At 37.8% G+C, this 16,901-nt stretch overlaps 1 pseudogene; it reads right to left on the bottom strand.

Annotated features, from left to right (window-relative positions):
• Positions 1-3,031: 3,031 nt before the first annotated feature.
• LOC122144665 overlaps positions 3,032-16,901 on the bottom strand; it is a 36,892-nt pseudogene continuing 23,022 nt past the window's right edge.

Here is a 16,901-nt window from a genome sequence, read left to right as displayed (position 1 = left end):
CAATGACCACAAGCACACAGCACACAGCTTGTGAAGCAGAAGAGCGAGTGGTGTTGCGCTGCTGATTGGTCTTTATCATATACTGTAAGGTAGCAAATCATTCTATTTAACCCAGCACTTTGTGCGATAAATCTGTCTTTGTTATTAATGTATATTTTTGTTTAAATAATCTCAGTAGGTTTTATACTGTAGTTTTGTGAAAAGTGTTGGTCCCGTAATTGCCAGTGGAGGAAAAGTGACTTGTTAATTGACTCCAATAGTCCTCCTTCTTTACCTGTGAGAGGAAAGAAAACGAAAACAGCAGTTAAAAGCAAGTCATATAAACACCAAAAAACACTCCTTAAACACTATTGGCATTTGGGAAGGTTTATCTAAGGCTACGTCCACATTGAAATCTGGATAAATGTGATCTTTTTTTCGTCCACAATAATTTAATGCGAATTTTCTTGCATCTGAAATATATCACAAATACCCATTTAGGTCCGGCAAAAAAAAAAACTGTTTGAAGATGCTCTTCCAAGTATGTAAATTTGAAAACGTTGTAGTGTGGACTGTGATAATGGAGGTATGTTTAGTTATGTGACACATATTGTACACATCTATCTAGGGTTGTACCAGCATTGTTGTGCCTTCTATTCACTCTTAATAATTCGCTAAAGATGGACTGAATATAACTGGAATAAAGATGACAGATTTTGTAATGTGCCGTGGACGCACCAGGACAGTGGTAGGATATTAGAGGCTTTCGTCAACCGCGTAGTTTTAGGAAATCCAGCATTGTGGTTGCTAGAGAACCAATTTCTCACTCGGACCGTTTGCCTGGTTGCATTCGCACTGGCAGCAGGAACTCTGAAGCGGTCCAACAGCGACGTCTTTATTCGCCGCATTTACAAACATCAGACAGCTGGTGAATGGAGGACACCGTGATCAGAGCTGATTTTGTGGTTGTGTGTCGGGGGGTTTCGCGATAACGGAGATGGAATGTAAAAACACAATTTACGTAACTGAAAGAGCTAAATCTCCTATGACAACTTGCAGTGTTACATATCATGGAGGCTGAGAAAACACAATGCTGCAGACAACAGGTTAAAGCCGTTATCGCGACTGTTTCCATGCTCGGGGAGTAAATCATATTTTGTAACGTGGCTTTTAAAAAATGCCGGGTAGCCACCGTTTCGTATGGGTTTGGTCAATCAGCGTACACTTGCATCACTGGTACTTCCTATAGAAACTGTTTTTAGACCCTACTCTGAAGTAGGAAGCTAATTAAGTCCCCCGAAATGTGCAGTTCCTAGAACCCAATACGTTTCTAGTTCCTGCAGTGCGAACACGCCAAAAAGCGTGAACTTCTTCCAACAGTTCTAGGAACTATGAAAAGGATCCTCCGGTGCGAAAAGCCTCTGTTTACTACTAAAATGACACTTGCTGGAATAACTTTATTAGCCGGGTCTTAGTAAGCGTTTATGGTGTTTTTACCCGTGAGCACAGCAAGGGAATTTAAGCATCTTCAGGTTAGCAACGTTTGGGAATACACTTAAAAATGCTAGAGTGGAAGGAGAGCATTTGAAAACTATTAAATCTGTATTAATGTGGACGTAGCCTAATGCTTACCATTCTATACTTCCATGCAACCTACAATGTCAATCAGTGTGAATGAGCTTTTTATGCAAGTGTGTATTTCTATGTTAGTGATCGTTTAGAGTTGGGAAAACATTTCTGGCAGGCAAACAATTTCCATTCCAACATGCACCATAGGAATTCTGGGCTGTATTGTGTTCAGCTGGAGACTTAACTGGCATCTTTTTGAGTGCTCAGACGAATGACTGAATATAAATGAGCAAGTATAGGTTTTCTGGTTATAACCCAGAATTCCTACAGAGGAATGCTGTTCTTTGGTCGGCACAATGCGCGTCACTCGTTTCACCATAACAAACCACAAACAAGGTGTAACCTCAAACCTCAGCGTGAGAGGTTTGAGAGATATAATGAATGAAGTTCCCTACCTCTCGTTCGCTCTTCACGCTCAAACGCACGGATCATTCGCCTCATTCACGCAAAGCACGTACACAAGCTCACTCGTTGGCACGAAACAGCATATCCACTAGCACAAACGCTCTCGGAATCAAATACAACCACACTGAGACCCCACCCCCCACCCCACATTCACAGTAACTATAACACCACCAGACTACATATGGGAGTATTTTGTATAAGAAATAGAGTCAGACCCAAACAAAACACAGAGGAGAATGATCAAAACCAAAATCCACCCAAAAAAGCAGCACATTGAGCTGGTTGATTAGAGTTCAATAGGATCAATTGAGTTTGAGTAACTCCATTAGCTACCGGAGTTACGTAGGAGAAAATCAAAGATTAGTGTCAGTTATTGAATCAGTATTTATAAAACAAAAAGAGGAAGAGAGTCACAACGCACCAAACACAGTCCATAGTCACCACGGTAACCCGCCATGCACTCTCAGCATGGAGGGATACATGACAAAGGGCGCAAAAAAACAAAAATGCTAATGGCAAACCATCACAGGCAGGAATATATCTCCCAGCAACCAACACAGGCCAATCAACTTACAAACCAATGCTGTGGGAGGAAGGGGGAGCTTATTGGATGCTAGGCCACCGTAGCCATAGCGACGTGGTCTCCGCACGAGTTATGATTGGACGGGGCAGTCTTGGTGTGGATGAGGTTGTGTTTTGTTTGTTTGATTGATTTTTTTTTTTTTGGTGAGCACAATGACACAGCACAAAAACAATAAAGAAAGTAAAAATTAATGAGGGTTTTTTTTTTCTTTCGGCTTTTGTTTTTTAAGATCTAATGCTGAAGAGTTACGCTTTAGGTTACAGTATTTAATTATACATCATTAGGTCAGTGGTAACAAGTTTAATAAGTCAAAACAGGCTAGACTGGTTTAGTTTAGATCAGCTCACAATGCATAATACTGAGAGAGTTAATGAAGAGGCACTCGCTTTCCTCACCTGTTCGGCTCAGTATGGCCGGGTGGCGTCTTAGGCCTCTTCAGCGAACTTTAAGCCTCTTCATGCCGATCTGAAAGCCGTTCATGGACTGGATGGCAGCCTGAGCACTCGCGAGTTGTCGAAGCTTACGAAACCTGTGGTGTGAAGGATGTGACCCAGCAACAAGAAAGAAGCAGAAGATGTAAATGCTGTGGAGGAAAGTGCTTCAGTCAATGAGTCACTGATGATTCCCTTGTCATTTCAACAGAGTTTTAACGGTAAATGTCTGCTTCTAACTATAGAGAGGTATGACAGACTAATTAAATAAATACAGCATTAAATAAGTCATGGAATGCAATAAAATAAATTGCAAAATACAATTAAATGTGTGCTTAAATAAGGCGTGAAAACATATTTTTGTGTGATTTGAGAAAGTGAAAATTTTCATGTCATTTTTAATTTTAAGGCTTACATCATGTTGTATTTTAGGTTTTCATGTTACATAAATACATTTCACACCCAATTATTTATTGCTTTTGGAAATCACTCACCAAAGCATTTGCTCTGGTTGGTGGCGCGGTCAACGAACACCTTGGCTGAGATGACGTTACCGAAGGGCAGAAACATCTGCAGCATCTCAGAGTCAGTGAACTCCTGAGGCAGATGATAAATAAAGATATTGCAGCCTTCTGGGCCTGGGAGAGAGTAAGAGGAGAGAAGATATGAGACATTGGCGAGCACGAAGGAGGAAATGAAATACATCAGACCACATTGTTACACATTTCAGTCTAATTCTTCTATCATAAAAAGGAAGTAGCAACGTTGATTCCCTAATAAAACATGGTACTTTAAATATTTTTGTGGTGCAGCATGAGATTTGGAGAACAATGATTGAGAAGTGTATTCGATAATAGTCTAGGGGATAATAAAACAGGATGTCAGTGGTTATAGTAGCCAACTGAACAGGAAAGACATCATTACCTTCGCTCGCTGTTGCAGCTGCTGCAGCTGCTGTGGCTGTTGGGCAACCAAAGTGGGCTGATGTGGAAATGGTTGACCGAGCCAATCCATAAGCAGCAGGATATGTAGCTGTGGGTGGAGTAATGAAGTTAAACATGAGATCAGTATAAAGTAATCTATTCAAGTGCCATTCCACAGTCTGTCTTTTGTTATTTTGAGCAGATCAAACCTTGAGGAAGACAAACTGCATTTGCCGGCCCTGCTGTAAAAATGGCCTAAATCAACTCAGCTAGTGACTAGCTTCAATTAGTCTTTGATTAAACCTCAGCAGTGAAAACAACTACAGACAGTACTGAGAATCCCAGCAAATCTTTGTTTTCGATTAGTGAAAACAGTGGAAAACTATTTTCTTTTGTTGGAAAAGAGAGTACTGTATTTCACATTCTTCACTTTTGACATATTTCAAATAGAGATTCAAGAGTTCAGAAGCCTCACCCGTGTAGTGTTGCATGCCTGTAATACGCCTGCTGGAGAGGATCCAATGCAGGACTCTGAGCTGAAGTATAGATAAACAGAAGAAAAGCAGTTATGAATGAGATAATGTTAATGGTAATACAATTATAATTTCGATAAAAAATTGAGTACTGTGAAGTATTAGTTCAGTCTTTGTAACATGTTTTCAGTTCAGCCAATGCATTTCTAACATTAATAGTGAGTTTAGAAAAAAATTCTCAGAATTGACCTTGACCTTACTTACTTTAACAAGGGCTATGCTTAATAAATAGAGAGAAGCAGAAATCTTGACACATTTAAATACGATTTCTCATGCAGCCTAAAATATAGTATAATAAAAGAATAAAGAATGGAGGAGCTCTCCTCACCCTGATATGGATGGACACCATTGGTGTAGAGGGTTTCAGAGGCAGAATGGCCATTGGGTGGTGCAGCGACTTGAGGGTAACTGTTGATTGCGATTGGTGGAGGCAGAGCAGGCACAGGTGTGGCAAGCAATGGTTGGAGGAGTGCTCGTCCCCTACCGCCAGAAGGACAATTACAAATACTCGAAGAAAATTCAACAACTCCTGGAATGGGAATACTAAATATAAACTGCTTTTTGTAGCAGTCTGTCATTTACCTGAGGAGGGCGTGATGGAGGTGATGGGTGTGGCTATGATGCTGTTGGGATTGAGAGCAGCCAACTGCTGCATCTGCACTGCAGCAAACCGTCGCAACGGGAGGACAGATATGCGGACTGAGCCACCAAGGCCTGCTGCTGTTGGACAAGCTGGATTGGACAAAACAAAGAGGTGAATTCAAAGGACTATGACACATAAAGCTCTACTAAATTCAAGTCCTGTGCAGGGGTTGTACAAGGGTTATTAGGTCAATGCCATTTGTAATTAGACATTCCTGTGTGGCAGAACAGAAATTAATTATGGAAGTATTTCTGGTACCAAAGCTAATGCAACTTCCAGTATTGCTATAATCCCAACTCAATCATTCATCTATTTTCTGTGAACTAAATCCTGGTGTATATAGTGGCCCATAAAATATTTGGACACTATAAAAAGTCCCACCACAAAGTATAAAACTCATTGTGTAATAGAAACAAAAAAAAGCATTAAAATACAGAAACTGTTCAAAAGATTACATTAAACTTCAAAATAAAGTCAACAAATATTTGCTTTTTCCCTCAATGGAATGATTATAAAAATCACTTGCAGTTTAATTATTTAATGTTTAATTTAATTCTCTAATCTTATTCAGTTTATGTAATATGCCACTACTGGTCAAAACCATTTGGGTAAGATCGTAAGGAATTTTTAAAATGGTTTTTCAAGTCTCTGATGCTCACCAAGGCTGCATCTATCTGACCCAAAATACAGTACAAACAGTAATATTGTGAAATATTACAATTCCAAATAACTGTTTTGTTATTCAATATATTTGAAAATGTAATTTATTCCTCTGATGCAAAGCTGAATTTTCAGCATCATTACTCCAGTCTTCAAGTCACACTGATGACCTTCAGAAATCATTCTAATATGCTGATCAAGAAACACTTTTATTTTCAATGTTGAAGATGTTTTGCTTAAGCTGCTTAATATTTTGTGGAAAATGTGATTTACTTTTTTAAAGATTCTTTTATATTGAAATTAAAACTAACATCCTTTTGTAAAGAAGTCTTTACAAGCATTCATTTCCGGACATCCAAAACTTTTGAACCAGTGGTGGTAAGTATCTTCTGCACTGGATCTTGTGTGGTGTTAGTGCTCACTGCCTGTTGGAGGTGTGTGTAGGCGTTGTAGGCGCTTGCCAGGTGTAGGCTCATGGGACTAGGCTCGGGGACACCCAGCTGGGAGGCCACCTGCTGCATTACGCCTGATTCCTCTCTCCTTCTCTGTCGTCTGCAAACTTCACCACCAGACATAGAAATGCACCCTGAGGGGATAAAGAAAACCAAATAAAACAAACCAAGAAGTCTTGAGGTAGAAAAATGCAGTGGGTGACGTTTTAAACAAAGCACAAAGACTCTGTAGTGAGCAAGTATGATATGGAAACAATGTGCTAGTGTGTTGGGGGTTATGCCTTGTAGGTGTGTATGTGGTAAGAATTTCTGAATGTGACTGTAGAACAAAACCTTAACACTAACCGGGAGAGTGCGGCGGCTGCCGTGCAGAGTGCTAAATGGCTGCCTGCGCTTCGCATTACTCTGGTTATTTTACAAATGCACAACTGCCAACACACAACAACATTATTAGACAAAGCCGGAGCGATCGTGGCAACGCATTAGTCCTGAACATTTAATAGTCTAAAACAATGCCTCATCAAGTGGGAGTATTTAACATCCAATTAAACAAACACAAATACACACAAGCTGAGTTTGGTACTAATTGCCCATATAATTTCCCATGGCCTATGTCTGTATATATGGAAAACCGTTAAGATTTACTACAGCAGGTGCACCTGTTCCCTTCACACTCACACGTAATTACCAGAAGAACACACATCCATCAAGCTACTTAAAACACACAAGCCTGTCCAAACGGGCTATCATTCTTAGCAAACATATGCATGAGTGAACTCTGCTGCAATCCTAATAGGTTGTATTACTACAGATGATGCTTTATGGACTTGCAATCTTACTGAAAGAGTCGTTTCAGGTCAAAGACAACTGGGAAGCCTTTACTAAAAACCATTTCCAATATTTTATCCAATCTATAATATGAGGGTAATTTGCAGTCAGTGCTCAGAGTGTGAGTCTGTGAAAATGGGGCTCACTGAAAGAGTATTTTTGTAAGAGAATGTAATTGAACACAGACAGAAACTCCACTCTATCTGTTTCCAAAGAAGATATGCAAAGCAAGAATACTAATGGGTAAATAAGTATAAATTACATATAAAAAAAAAGAATTTTAAAAATCATTAACAATAATATCTGTGAAAAATAGGATTCACTAAACGGGAAGTGTAATTGTAACACAGGCAGAAGATCTCCCACTTAAACCATCTCTCCAAAGAAGAAACGCTAATAAATATAAATTAATAATAGCAAATATGTTTTATTATTATTTATTTCAATGATCAGTTATTATTATAAAGATAACTTATTATATAGAATGGAGAATATATATAATCAAAATATACCAAGGTTAGGTGGGGGGGGGGGGTAAAATGATAGTGTTTAATATTATATTAGGATACACAATTCTTCATTGATATTTTTTATTTTTGTCTTCCAAAAAAAAAATGGAAAAAAATCTAAAAAGTTTTTAAAAATCAGTGTAACAACAAAAACTGTTGAAAGAATAGGATTCACTAAAAAGATTTTTTTTAAAAAAACCTTTCTCTTCCAAACAAAAATGCTAAGAAATACATAGCAAATATGCTTTATTATTATTTTGTTTATTTTTTAAAAGTTTATTTTAGTATAACAATAGTAAATTATCGAATTATTAAGTTAAATACCCACCTTATTATTAGATAAAAAATATTACAACAAGCAATTATTGAAACTCAAATAATAATGGTATTTTTATTATGAGTAGTAAATTATATCAAAATATATAAATAATTTATTTATTAAATATCTGTTTAAATTTATAAAGCAAAATCATTAATAAACGAAATATTATATTATATAATGGTTAACACTATTCCTTGCAGGGTAAAACACACAGTGCAAACCGGTATTTGAAATGTGGTTTGCGCACCTTTGCTGGCTCCGTCAGGCCCCATCTGAGGTACCCCTTGCAACATGCACGGTCCTCTATACTTAAACACCTTCCGAAAGGCTCACAACATTTTTTTGAACATCGGTGGGTCTGACAGCTGTTTCTCCCAGCATCCCCACAAACAGTCTTCCTGTCCCTACACACAGAAGATAGATCATGATTAAGTATACATATATTGTATGATCACTGTGTGAGAATCATGTATCACTATCATTTTTGTTAAGTGGTAATAACCATCCAAATCATCGCAGACAATATTTGTCACTCCATGGTCATTGGTGCGATACAAAATGAAAGCCCACTAGAGAAGCCCTAGAGGACCGTCACTTGCTGAGCCACACAATGGCAACTAGCTCATGTTTTGTTTTGTGTATCAATGCAGAATAAAGATGAAAAGATTCAAATTTTGCATGTGTTTTTTTCATTTTGGATTGTGTTTTGTTTTTCATCTGTTTACCACAAATAAATCCACCATAACACAATGACTAAGATTATTAATTCCCATTCCACACCCATTTAATGGGGTTTAAAAAATGTTGAAATTCTTTGAATTAGGTTAATACATTTATTTGGGGGGCATTTTGTAACTATCATAATAAATAAGCAAAAGACAAAATGTGACAAAACCTGTCCTTTGAAGGACATTCGGTTTTAAAAGTTAAAAATGAAAAGATTATCTTATCTAAATATATACATACATGGTCGATAAATAGTCATCGTCGAGTGTGTGTGCGTGTGTGTGTGTGTGTGTGTGTGTGTGTGTGTGATTGTTTTCTATACCTCCTATGCCCTCCACCTGTCCGCTGCTTTCACTTGAATGGGGCGGTTTATTCATCTGATGAACAGAGCACCGACGATCACATGATGTGAACTGCACTACTCTTTATAAAGGATCCAAGCTCTTTTCATTTCCTCTTGTGTTGAATGTAGTGTGCATGAGTGTGTTTGTAGATCTCATGACCCCTAATGATCTGCCAATATTTTCAAGTTATTCCCCAGTTAAAAGGAAAATCTCTCCACACTTGGCTCTCTGCTGCTGCCTGATTCTGTTGTGTGTTTCCGTCCATTTATCTCTGCTCTCTCCATGTAGCCCTTTGTACTTTTTTTTTGCCTCTATTGAGTGTTCTAATCGCCATCTCTCTCTCTCGCCCCACTTTTATCTCTCATCAAGAATTAGTTTTTGCTCTTTCTCCTCTCCATCACACCTAATCCCGCTCCTCTCTCTCTCTCTCTCTCTCTCTCTCAGGCACCAGCAAAAGCACACACCCCCGCGGGAGTGTTGGGGATACTGATGGGATATGAGCAACGCTCGCTGGGCTAATCTGGATTACAGACGCACGAGCTGCCAGATTAAAAAATGGTGAGAGATGGGGGGGGAGGGTGGGGGTTGGGCTGTGGGAAAAAACAGATGGGGTGTGGAGAAAGAGGCAACCGCTTGGAAAGAGAAGGGGGAGCTTGGTGATTGATTGGGTGGGGGGGATGGAAATGGTGGGGGTGGGCACTTTGAAGTTTTTGTTTGGGAACCGTGGGGGGTGGGCGAAAGAGGCGCCGAGGGAAAGAGAGCGAGGAGAGATTTAGAGATGTTGAGAGAGATAGACCGGGAACCGGATGGTGCTAGGGAGCGGCAAATGGTAATGGGTGGGGGGCCAGATTGGGGACGGGGAATGGAGGAAGGGGGAATCAAGGAAGTAATGAGAATATATAAAAACAAATAGACAACCTAGGGTAGGTGGGGAAAAAGCATTTTGACAATTTTATATTAGGATACACAATTCTTCATTAACCTACTTGTCTGTTTTTTTTATTAAAATACTCAAAACAGCCTTTAAAACAAGATACATTTTACCTGAGCAAAAATTAGATAAAAAAAAATTTAATTTGTTTTCCTAGAATGTATATTGAATATAGTGTCCATATTTTTTTTTGAATACTGTTTTTTTTTAAGCTTATACCTTTAACTACAAAAAAGTAAAAGAAATGCTCTTCTTAATACTTCACTTCAATATAGTAAAAAAGACTTTTTTTTTTATTTTATCAAGGACACAATAAATTAAATTAATATCAAAAGTAAAATCGGCATTTACATTTTAAAAGGCATGTAACTTATTTTTTTTTTTTATTTTAATCGATGTGCAGTTCTTTTGATCTTTCTGTTCCTCAAACACTGCTGAAAAAACGTTTTGTGAAAATTTCCAGCTTTGCCATCACAGGAAATACATTATATTTTTATATATATATATAATATATATATAGTATATATATAAATTGGAAACACAGTTAGTTATTTTAAAATTGTAATAATATTTCACAATATTACAGTTTAGGACTGTATTTTTTTTATCAATATTAAATTACAGCCTTGGTGAGCATAAGAGATTATATATATATATAAAATTACAGACTGTAGACAGCATTATAACTGCCTAACAATGCTAAACTGTAAAAGAATGGAATGTGACAACAACCTTTTTTACGGTCTTTTTTATTCTCTCAAAAAACACAACATTAAATGATGTTGCTTGGTTGTTGGACCAAACCACTTAATTTGTTTTAAAAACCATGAAATGAAAAAGAAAATATGGAATTAGCATGAACAGTAGGATAGTATTAGCAATTGTAATTGCAAATGATTTCACAACTTACGTGGAATATTGTTTCAATACGTGGAATTGTTCAATCACTGCAGCTCTGAATTTAAATAAATACAAATAGTAATGGAGTAGATGAGAGGCAAGGAAGAGAAGCTGTGAGTCTCAATCGCTCAGATCAACATAAAGGCGTTAATTATGCAGCAGGGTGTGACATTTCGGGCCCAAATTCAGATCACTGTGTTTCATCCGGCCAGAGAGCAGCCGATTGCTCTGCCATCTGGGGTCCGTATTGATCAGCCACTCGCTCGCAATCACTCACACACACACCACAACACACACGAGCCGTATAAACCAGTACATAATGACTTCGCCCTATTTCACAGCACGCCAAAAATATATTACACGAGCTCACAGGAGAAGGACACAAACAGAAGGGCGTTTTATCCTGCAGGATGACTAATGAAGCAGGGTCTCATTGATTGCTGCAGTAATAGGTACCATGTTTTAAGCACTTTAAAAGCTCTTCCAACGACCACTCTCCGTCTGTTCTGGATCACTTCTTTTGCTTTCCTAGTGGGTACTCCCTCTGGTGATACTAATCTGATCTCAGCTGTAAGAGCTTGTTTGCCAGCGCTTAAATCTGATTTGCCCAAATTGCTTTGTTTATCTTCAGAAAACAACCGGCATACGGGCGGGGGAAACATATAACTTTGAGGGCATTTTGCATGGTATGCATTGTATTGATGGGCGCGGCTGCTCCCCAATTTAGGTTCATCACACAAGGTTGTGGTTTAAAGGTTTTCCGTGTCTATTCAGCGCAAGAACTCTTTTTTCTTTGACCCTCCAAATTCAAACCATTATTTGCCTGAAATGCTTGTTAAATATGACTGGAGTTCACGTACATTCAAATATGGGTCAATGGAAACAATGGCATCTGACCGTCTACTAATCTTCCATACTGGAATATACTCTACTGATCAAAAGTTTCTCTTTTTTTAGATGCTTCTATTTCAAGAAGGATGCATTACATTGATTAAAGAAAAAGTGTTAAAGGCAGTTCATATTTATGGTCGTCGTCATTAATGTTTTAGGTTACATTTATGCTGATTTTCTTTGAAAAAACATATATTCATCAAAGGGGGGAATTTGCAGAAATAAAATGTAAAATTTCCACAAAAAAAAAAGCAAAACAATTTTCAACATTTAATAATAGGACAAGGAATCACAGGAAATAGAAATTATCATTTTAAAATGTTAGAATTAAAATAGAAAATGTGTTATTTAAATTTTTTTGTATAAAATAGGTTTCACAATATTTACTGTTTTTACGGCATGTTTCATTAAATATCAATGCAGGGAAGTCTTGGTGAGCACAAGTGGTTTTCAAAAACCAACACCAAACCTTTGAAACTGTAGTTTATAAGATCATAAATAAGTTGCAGTGGAGGTTTGGAACAAAATATAATACATACAGGTCCTTTCTCAAAAACTAGCATATTGTGAAAAATGTTGTTATTTTTCCATAATGTAATGATAAAATGAAACTTTCATTCTACTTTAAGATTCATGCACACCAACTGAAAATATTTGTCAGTCTTTTATTGTTTTAATACTGATGATTTTGGCATACAGCTCAGGAAACCCCAAAATTCCTATCTCAAAAAATTAGCATATTTCATACGACCAATAAAAGAAAAGTGTTTTTAAACAAAAAAAAGTCAACCTTCAATAATATGTTCAGTTATGCAATCCAATACGTGGTGGGAGGAATCCTTTTGCAGAGACAGAAATATTGCTTCAATGCGGCGTGTGGCTGTGGAGTTGGACGGCAATCAAGCCGTGGCCACCGGCTAGGTGTTGTATGAGGCCAGGCTTTGCTTCGGATAGCGGGGCCTTTTTTTTTTTACTAAGCTCATCCAGGTGTTGGGCTCTTGGTTTTCCTCACCTTTCTCTTCAAAAATACCAACAGATTCTCTATGGGGTCAGCGTCTTCAAGAGACGTTGGCAGGCCAATGCAATTCCGAGCACAGTATAGTAGATTACCCATGGTCATAACAACCATTTACCAGTGGTTTTGGCACTGGAGCAGGTTGGGGGGGGGGGGGGCCCAGGTCATGCTGAAAAACGAAAATCTTCATCTCCATAAAGCTTTTTCAGCAGATGGAAGCATGAAGTGCTCCAAAATCACCTGATAGCTAGCTGCATTGACCCTGCCCTTGATAAAACACAGTGGACCAACACCAGCAGCTGACATGGCACCCCAGACCATCACTGACTGTGGGTACTTGACACTGGACTTCAGGCATTTTGGGATTTCCTTCTCCCCAGTCTTCCTCCAGACTCTGGCACCTTGATTTCCGAATGACATGCAAAATTTGCTTTCATCCGAAAAAAGTACTTTGGACCACTGAGCAACAGTTCAGTGCTGCTTCTCTGTAGCCCAGGTCAGGCGCTTCTGCCGCTGTTTCTGGTTCAAAAGCACACGCCTGTGCATGGTGGCTCTGGATGTTTCTACTCCAGACTCAGTCAACTGCTTCCGCAGGTCCCCAAGGTCTGGAATCGGTCCTTCTCCACAATCTTCCTCAGGGTCCGGTCACCTCTTCTTGTTGTGCAGCGTTTTTTGCCACACTTTTTCCTTCCCACAGACTTCCCACTGATACACTTGATACAGCACTCTGGGAACAGCCTATTCGTTCAGAAATTTCTTACTGTGTCTTACCCTCTCGCTTGAGGGTGTCAATGATGGCCTTCTGGTTTAACCTCTTACCCATGATTGCGGTTTTGAGTAATGAACCAGGCTGGGAGTTTTTAAAAGCCTCAGGAATCTTTTGCAGGTGTTTAGAGTTAATTAGTTGATTCAGATGATTAGGTTAATAGCTCGTTTAGAGAACCTTTTCATGATATGCAAATTTTTTGAGATAGGAATTTTGGGTTTTCATGAGCTGTATGCCAAAATCATCAGTATTAAAACAATAAAAGATCTGAAATATTTCAGGTGGTGTGCAATGAATCTAAAATATATGAAAGTTTAATTTTTATCATTACATTATGGAAAATAATGAACTTTTTCACAATATGCTAATTTTTTGAGAAGGACCTGTATAGCAAAGCATCTTGAATGTCTTCAGAAGTCTTATAGACAATAGAGGAAACAAAATAACGTTCACTTCCAGTGCATGGTAAAGGATATTCTGACAAATGATGACAGAATTTTCCTTTTTTGGTGAACTTTTCCATTAAATAGTTCAGATCAATGTTTTATATATTAGGGTTATAACAGTACACAAAAAAATTTTTCAGTACGGGTCTTTCGGTTCGGTAAGCATGTGTACTGAAAAAAAAAAAGCATTGCTTTATCCACTGCATGAGTTGAACTTCATTGGAAACTTCCAGTTTTAATTTTGATAAGAAACAAAGTCTAATTTTTCAAATTATGTCCACTTTTTCAGAACATTCAAGCAATGAATGCTGCTTTGACGCTCTTTGATGTAGCATGAGAAATCGCTGTTTAAACGCCTCAGTTCAAAAGGCAGCGTGAAGCGCGAGTGATCTGTACTGCTAGTTTTAACGCGAAATAAACATGAATGAACATCTCACGTAATCATTCAGTCAGTGTTTCAACCATGGAAAGAAGTCAATAAAACAGCTTGTAAACAAAACGTCACGTATCATTTCATTTACTTCAGGCAAGTCATCAGTGTCTACAGCTCGTTAGTTTGCTAGAGAAATGAAGTCTAGAGAAGATAAATAGAAATTGTTCAATTTAGAAGTTAATTTAAATATTTTTGTTTAGTTTATTGATCCCCCCTGTACTGAAACCATACCGAACCGTAATGTCAAAACCGAGGTGCATATTGAACCATCATGTTTGTGTACTGTTACACTCCTAATATATATTCATCAGAAGAGGAAAAGTAAAGCCCTCCTGTTGAACATGCAAAGGTTCTTCTCTTCTATGACATTAACCTTTATTTTTGAGTGTATATAACACACAGCAGGTTGCTGGCCAACTGTTGACTGCATGAGCACTTTGAAATGGTCAGCAAAATGGATTAGGTTAATGACTGTGCCATTTTAGTTTCATTTTCGGAAAGAAGCCAACTCACATCAAGGTTCAGACAAAGGAACAGCTCGCACGCTCATTTCACATGCATGCATCAACAGGAAGATGGCACATCAAACCAAAAAATACTGGATAGCATCACTTCTGTTCTGATACACTGGGTGGTACAGGCTTCACATGAGGAGCTTTATTCATATCTTTTCTTGCACTGTGATGAGTCACGGAGCTTCAAGGATTACAGCAAGGAAAAACAGAGACAGCGGCAGAGAACAAAAAGAAAAGGGTGAGGAGAAAAAGGTACAAAGGGAGGAGAGAGACAACAAGAAAGAGAGAGACATGAGTGAGTAGTGAGTCGTGGCACTGCCACTTCAGGTCGGCACGGCAACCAACCCTGTGTCACCATGACAACGGCGAGACGAGCTACCCAGCAGGTAAACAAGGTTGCCCTGGACGACGAGGGGAGGGGAAGGTACTGATGGGGAAATAAAGAACAAGTGAGACAGAGGGCGACGGAAGGATCGAAACGGATGAAAAGTGAGTCTTTGAGAATGTATTTATGAGAATGGAAAGAGAGAGACAAAAGTAGCAGGTGTAACTGGTGCGGTTGCCAAAGCAACAGAGACAGTGAAGACTCTCCATCATCTTCTAGGTGAAAAAGAAACCTGTTGGCTTCCATAAACATAACCGCACTAATAATTAAAGGGCTCGTTCTGGCCAATTACTACTCACATTATTACACTTCTCTTTTCAACATGCTGTCTCAGCAGCATTTTAATATGCAAAGTAGATACAGTGTATCGATAACATTGTGCTTAATGGGAAAACCAGTTTATGGAATTTTGAAACGCATATTGCATGAAGCAAAATGGTATATCAAATCATTTTGTTATATCTTCTATAACATAATTGAGAATCATCCTTATACAAAGTTTGGTATGTTTTGTTATATATTTTATAACATAATCATCCTAGTGCAAAGCATGGTATAAATTTTTGCCTTTTCATGTCTATTCATGGCATTTTATTTTTAGAAAAGCTTAGTCCTGGTGTCCTCTACGATGAAAACAGCAAGACCACTGAATAAAATTTGTCAAAAAGGTATTTTCGTTTTTCTTATTGCTCTCAAAATGTAATGACATGAAAAAATACTAAATTCACAAAGCTTTTTTCTGGTTCTCAGGGAGAGCGGAGAGTAGGAGAGTAATTTTGACAATATTATTACAATGTCTAAATAAAAAAACTGTTTATTCTATTTGAAGATATTCTACAATCTAAGTTATTTATATGTGATTGTCACAAAAACGGATATTCTATCAGCCAGTAGTATACATGAACTTCACAGAAATACCTTCTTAATATCTTTGGTGATTAGGGCACATTTATTATTATTCTCAGTGTTCAACAGAAAAACAGGAGTTATTTAAATAAATAAAACCATTGGTAACTCAGGTATAATGTCTTACGGGTCACTTTTGATCCAATTTAATGAATCGCACAGTGTTTATATAACATCATCGTTTTTTTGTAATAAAAAAAGATTGATGGACACCAGTAACAATTATTATAACCATTCCCCTTTAAAGTAATGTTGGCTACAACTTCATGCAAACAGAGATGTGCAGAAAATTGCAAATTCATATTCAAAGTATTTGTTACGCTAAATATTTACAGATACTACTCGTTACATCTGATTAAAGTGTTCCTGACCCTACTATTGATGTATCCATCAAAATTTATTGACTCTGGTATCAGGAAATATACAGTGTTGAGATGTTTGGAGTACGTGCAATTCTAGTGCTGTGTTTTCCGCACATCACGGAAAATCATAGGCCTACCTTTAACCTGAGGATGGAATCTCAGGCTTTCATAAAATGTCCAACTGGGTTTTAATATTGTTGCAGTAGTTCAAGTAGCACCCATGACATTAACCAAACTACGTGCATTTTCATTATATTTTTTTAATAAAGTACAGTTAAATCCTTAACTAACAACTGATTTAAAAAACAAGACCAACAAAGTGTGTATTTTTCGTGTATAGAAAAAAATGTAATATACATCAGTAACAAATAAAATAATCCTTCA

The sequence above is a fragment of the Cyprinus carpio genome, unplaced genomic scaffold (assembly GCF_018340385.1).
Source record: "Cyprinus carpio isolate SPL01 unplaced genomic scaffold, ASM1834038v1 S000006749, whole genome shotgun sequence".
NCBI lineage: Eukaryota > Metazoa > Chordata > Actinopteri > Cypriniformes > Cyprinidae > Cyprinus > Cyprinus carpio.
Note: the sequence above shows the minus strand (reverse complement) of the source record. Positions and strands in the feature narration are given on the sequence as shown.